Below are 6,000 nucleotides of genomic sequence, written 5' to 3'. Positions count from 1 at the left end.
CGTTCACTAGGAGCGCAATGACTTGTCAGCACTTTCTCACGAGTAATTCAACTGCATGCTGGTCTCAAACTGCATAAAGGAACGGAACCAAAGTATTTTAGATCCCCAGTCATTTCACCCTTTCCCCCCGTCAAGCCGGAGGTTCCGGAATCAACCAACCACGTACGTGCTTGCTTTTACCGCGACCAATAGCCGACAGGCTATTCCAGAGACGACCAATTGTTCGATCGCCCATCTTGATTGGTTGGAACAGGCGCAGCTGCGTCCCGTGGTCCAGCATCGATTGGTCGTGTCGCCGCGCCGCTAAACCAGGTGCTCAGTCACATCTGGAACTCGCAAACTCCTGGTGCTGCTCGGGATCTGAGCAACTTCAGTCCACATCTGCATGTGAAGACCGGCGAGCATACAAATTCACCTTCGTCACGTGCCCTGTGCCCGTTCTCCGGTTCCATTCAGCCCGCTCCTGCTGATCACGGCCGTTATCTGGGTGAGTGGACCATCTGAGCAACTGTCAGCCTTTGGCGAGGTAGGATGGGGATGGGGTTGGGTAGAGTCACCTGTCCGTGCACCGAGAAATCCAACTGCATTTTTGTGCTGATTTTCAGATAGCGCTCGCATATGTTAATAACCTTAATTCCCTCACTGTAAGATTTAGAGCAGAAGCCGACACACAAGCTTGGCGTGTCCTCCCGATGCAAGGATTCACGCCGGACGGTGCGTAGCGCAGTGCAGAACGGGGAATGAGAAGCGGCTGATGGGGAGAGAGACGTGCTGGTTTGGGGCAGGCAGTCCCAGCTGGAACCGTGGCGGTTCAGGTGAGGGCGGCGACAGCGCTGGGCTACCGCATCAGCTTGTCAAGTCTTTGCCAGAGGTCACTTCCAGCCCCGGGCTGCTGGTCAATACACAGTTGACCTGATGCTGAATGACTCTCCGGAGATTCCAGCCGGTACCCCTGCCTCGCCCACCCCACCCTCTTGTCAAGAACGCTCGCCGGTGATTCAGTATCCTGCAGTTGCACACTTGCCCGCATCTTCCTGAAAGGGGCACGGCTGACACTTGCACCCCCCCCCCCCCAATATTCTGTGGCCGGCTGCAGAGTGAGCTGACAGGACCTTAGAGTGGAAACCTGAACCATGGAAGTGTGCGCTGAATCTGTTCCTTCTTTGTGAATGAGACACAGGCGTTCATCCTTGTGCTGGCTGCACGTTCCTGTCGCCTATCGTGCATATAAACTAATATTTTACAAGCGTGCGTTTTCAGTAATGCACTAACTTGGGCTGAACCAATCCTAACTCAGTCCTCCTCGGATTATTTTATGATCAGTGTAGATGATAACTTCCAAGCAAATGAACTGAAGAACAAAAATGTTTTATCTTTATGGCATTGTCAACACTATTCCTCAAAATCGTACCTGTTTGTCATGTGCATCTTGGATCCGGCGGCATAGTGACTCACGTTGATGGGGGCCTGTTGGAATGCTTGTGCACTGGTGTTCATCTCTGCTTCCCTGGCTCCAGTGGAGTAGGTGTGAACCCACAAAATTTATCAGACTGAGTTGCACTGTGCGCCAGAGACTAATATAAAACAGCTGCTGTGTGGGTACAGCAGGCAACTGAGGAAGGGACTGGGCTGGAAATGTTGACGCTTCATTCACTTGCACAGATGCGGCCTGGCCTGTTGAGCATTTTGTGTGTGATGCTTTACATTTGCACTGGTGCATTAAGGAGGATCCTTCATGTGGTTTGAGTTGTGGTAGCTTTGCTATAAACAATTGTTTAGATGAGAATGTTTGATCTTGATGGTCAGAAACAGAAAGTGTTAACTCACTCTTTTATCTAGAAAAAAGTCCTCTTTCAAACTTTGATTAGAATCATGGTTAAGAGGCAATTTATATTTTGGAGTATTTGCTGCTGTTCTTTGATCTTTGCTACAATTTGGATGAATCTTTACTGGGTCTGATGCCATAACAAACTGAGTCCAACCCATGGACACTAATTCCATTATTTAATGCTCCTCATGTTCTCCTGCGTCACCCACAACCATTGACACCAGCCGATTACCCACTGCTACTCACCTCTTTGGAATGGGGGTCACTGGGAGAATAGACAAACTGTGTGCAGATGGCAGACCAGCTGCAGAAATATGGATATCCATTTATCACAACTACATTCAGTTAGTAGCATTCACCCACTTCACATCTCAGTTTGTTCTTCTGAGAAGGCATTTATTGAAACAAATTAAAATTGATTAAAGCAACAAATCCATCAAAGGAATATCTGATTATAGCGTATATACGAATCTTAAAAAAGGGTAAGTTGTTTGCCCTCTTCTTTGAACTGTAATTAAATGCCACATGAGGAGATTAGTCTTGAAAGTGCTTATGAAATCTCTTTTATTCCCTCTGTTGTCTGAGGAAGCAGTGTACATGTTTATTGTTTCCTGGAACTTGTGACTGTTTACATGCCTGAATTTTAGTAGGTCGCTGTGTACGTCAGCATCTGCAGCTCCGCTCTACATTTCTCTCCACAGCTACTGCCAGACTTGTTTAGTTCTTCCTGCATCTTGCTTGTTGCAGCAGCATCTCCACCTCGAAGACATAATGTTTGAAGGTTGCCCTTATGGGATTTTGGCAACAAAATCTAAGCTGATGTGGCAGTGAGAAAGTTCTTCATTGACAGATTTTATTCTTCAGATGAGGTATGAAAGGTTAAAGCTGTTTCTCTCAGGTAGAAGTGAAAATAAAGTTCACTTGCTGCTATTTTTAAAGAGGAGCACAATAGTTCTGGTTAAAAAGGATCAATTAACATTGCCAAACATGTGTCATTTTCATGAGAGCTTGCTGTGCACTAATTATCCACCTCATTTCCTACATTAACTTTGAGCATTGACTTTTGGACTTGGTAAGTTGGCAAAGGTTTTTGTTGTCATTTTAGGCCAGGTGTCACCACTCAAGCCCAACCTAGTTTATGCACTGCTAAAAAGAGATTCTGAGACTACAGCTAGCTATGGGAGCCACTAATAGGTTTTACTTCCCAGCTGGTTATCAGTAGTTGTAAAACCTTATTGCCAAACTGGAAAAGCTTAGCATTTTAGTGAGTTACTGAAACTGAAGCTGAAGTGTATCGTGTTTCCACATTGAGTGTTGAAAACCCCAGAGTACAGAATTTTCACAATCAGCTGTGTAATGAGATGAATGGATTGTCAAGATTCAGAATCAGGTTTAATATCACCAGCATATCTTGTGAAATTTGTTAACCTAGCGGCTGCAGTTCAATGCAACACATGATAAATATAGAAAAAAGCTGTCAATTACAGTAAGTGTATACATATGTATGTTAAATAGTAAATTAAGTAAGTAGTGCAAAAACAGAAATAAACAACAGTAGTGAGGTTCAATGTCCATTCAGAAATTGGACGTCAGAGGGGAAGAAGCTGTCACACACAAAATGCTGGGGGATCTCAGCAGGCCATGCAGCACCTGCGGTAAAGAGAACAGTCAATATTTTGGGCCAAAAGCCTTTAGCAGGACGGGAGAAAAAATGCCAAGGAGTAGATTTAAAAGGTGGGGAGGGAGAGAGAAACACAAGGTGACAGGTGAAACTGAGAGGGGAGGGATGAAGTAACGAGCTAGGAAGCTGATTGGGGAAAGAGATACAGGGCTGGAGAAGGGGGAGTTTGATAGAAGAGGGCAAAAGGCCATGGAAGAAAGAAGAGGGGGAGGAGCACCAGAGGGAAGCAGTGTGGGGGGGGGGGGCAAGGAGATAAGATGAGAGAGGGAAAAGGGATGGATAATGGTGAAGGGGGAGGTGGCATTACTGGAAGTTCAAGAAATGGATGTTCATGCCAGCAGGTTGGGGGCTCTCCAGATGGAGTGTAGGGTGTTATTTCTCCAAACTAAGTGTGGCCTCATCACGACAGTGGAGGAGGCCGTGGGTGGAAGCTGTTTGTGAATGTGCCTTCAGCCTCCTTCCTGATGGGAGCAATGAGAAGGCATGTCCTGTCTGGTGGGAGACCTCAATGGTGGATGCCTCCTTTTTGAGGCTCCACTTGGATGCCGGGGAGGCTAGTACCCATGATGGAGCTGCAGCTTACTTTGATCCTGCAGAGTAGCCTGTACACCCACCCCCCATACCAGACGGTGATGCAACTAGTCAGATGGTACATCTGTAGAAATGTTCTAGTATTTCAGGTGACACACCACATCTCCTCCAACTCCTAATGAAATATAGCTGCCGTCGTGCTTTCTTTAAGGCTGCATCGATATGTTGGTTAGATTCCCAGAGATATTACCACCCACGAGCCTGAAATTGCTTGCTCTCTTCACCTTCGATCCCTCTGTGAGGATTGGGGTCTTTCCCCTTGACTTACTCTTGTTGAGGTCCACAGTCAGCTCTGATGAATAGTGTTTGGGAAAGAAAGAAAAGCCTGCTCTGTAATCACATCTTTTACAACCTTGAGCATGGAGGCCAAGACTGACTGAGGTAAGAAGATGCAAGTTCAGGATAAAGGATCAAGATTGTTTAATGTCATTTCTAGTACAGTACACAAGTGTAAAGAAGAACAAGATAATTGTTACTCTGGGTCTGATGCAGCACGAGAAAAACAATAAGATTAAAAACAAACTAAAAAGATGTAATTGTGAGGATGTTGAGATTTCCCATAAATTTCAGCCAGCTCCGATTTAGGATGGTACTGGTTAAGAATGTTTTCCATGAGAGCCTTAGGAATAGATTTTGAACTTGTGTGATTGAATAGAATGGGCATCTAATTTTTAAAAATCTATCTTGATCTTTCAATTGATCAGGAAATGAGAAAGAGCTAGTTCACTCTCATCACGGAATCGAAACTATTCTCAGATGTCGGTATGGAATAGGAATTTGGTTATTACTATATCATCTACTGAGGTGCTGTGAAAAACTTGCCTACTGGATACTGATCAAGTGATTACACAGTGCGTCAAGGCAGAGCAGGGTAAAGGACTAAAGTAATACAGAATAAAGAGTAACATCTGCAGAAAAATGTAGTGCAGGTAAACTAAGGTGCAAGGACAGAATGAGATAGACTATAAGGCAAGAGGACATCTTGTAGAATGAGGAAACCATTTAATAGCAGCAGGGCTGAAACTCACTGAGCATGGTGGTACCCAGTTGCAGACTGTAGTTTTTTCTGCCTGATGGGAGAGGAGAGAACAGACAGCGTTTGGGGTGGGTAGGGTCTTTGGTTACGTTGACTGCTTTATTGTGTCCCTGGGGGGGAGGATGACTTCCATGATGCACTGAACTCTCTGAGGGTTCCCGTGGCAGTGTGCAGGGTATTCGCCATGCATCCCAATAGGGTTCTGTACATGGTGCTTTGAAAATAATTGGTAAGGGCCAATGGGGATAAGTCAGATTTCTTTAGGTGAGGCGTGGTGAGCTTTCATGGTCATTGCGTATGCCTGGTTGGACCAAGGCCAGTTATTGTTGACGTTCAGTCCTAGTGACTTGACGCTCCCAACCTCAGCACCATTGATGTAGACAGGACCATGTGCACTGTCTCCCCACCACCCCACCAACAAGACTTCCTGAAGTCAATGACCAGCTCTTTTGTTTTGTGATTTTGAGGGGAAAGGTTGTTATCATCACACCATGTCGTGAGCTTTTTGCCCCCTTCCTGAAATCAGACCCACCATTATTTGTGGTATGGCCCACTCCAGGGGATTATTCTGCAAGCTTGTAGATAGAGTCAGAGCAGCATCTGGCCTCACAGTCAGGAGAATGCAGGGAGCAGTGGGGTTGGGAATGTAGAGGGGCTGGGAGGGTACGGGGAGTAGAGAGGTCGGGAGGGTACGGGGAGTAGAGGGGTCAGGAGGGTATAGAGGGGTCGGGAGGGTACGGGGAGTAGAGCGGTCAGGAGGGTACAGAGGGGCGGGAGGGTACGGGGAGTAGAGAGGTCGGGAGGGTACGGGGAGTAGAGGGGTCAGGAGGGTATAGAGGGGTCGGGAGGGTACGGGGAGTAGAG

The 6,000-nt window shown here is 46.5% G+C and overlaps 1 protein-coding gene across 1 annotated transcript in view; it reads left to right on the top strand.

Annotated features, from left to right (window-relative positions):
- Positions 1-369: 369 nt before the first annotated feature.
- LOC132378624 (rab effector MyRIP-like) overlaps positions 370-6,000 on the top strand; it is a 561,180-nt gene continuing 555,549 nt past the window's right edge. The window contains exon 1 of the mRNA XM_059945729.1: positions 370-526. The gene's annotated coding sequence lies outside the window, so the exon portion shown is untranslated. The remainder of the gene's footprint in view (positions 527-6,000) is intronic.

This window comes from Hypanus sabinus, chromosome 20 (assembly GCF_030144855.1).
Source record: "Hypanus sabinus isolate sHypSab1 chromosome 20, sHypSab1.hap1, whole genome shotgun sequence".
NCBI classification, from domain to species: Eukaryota; Metazoa; Chordata; class Chondrichthyes; order Myliobatiformes; family Dasyatidae; genus Hypanus; species Hypanus sabinus.
The sequence above is the reverse complement of the archived record's forward strand: the minus strand, read 5'-3'. Positions and strand labels throughout refer to the sequence as shown.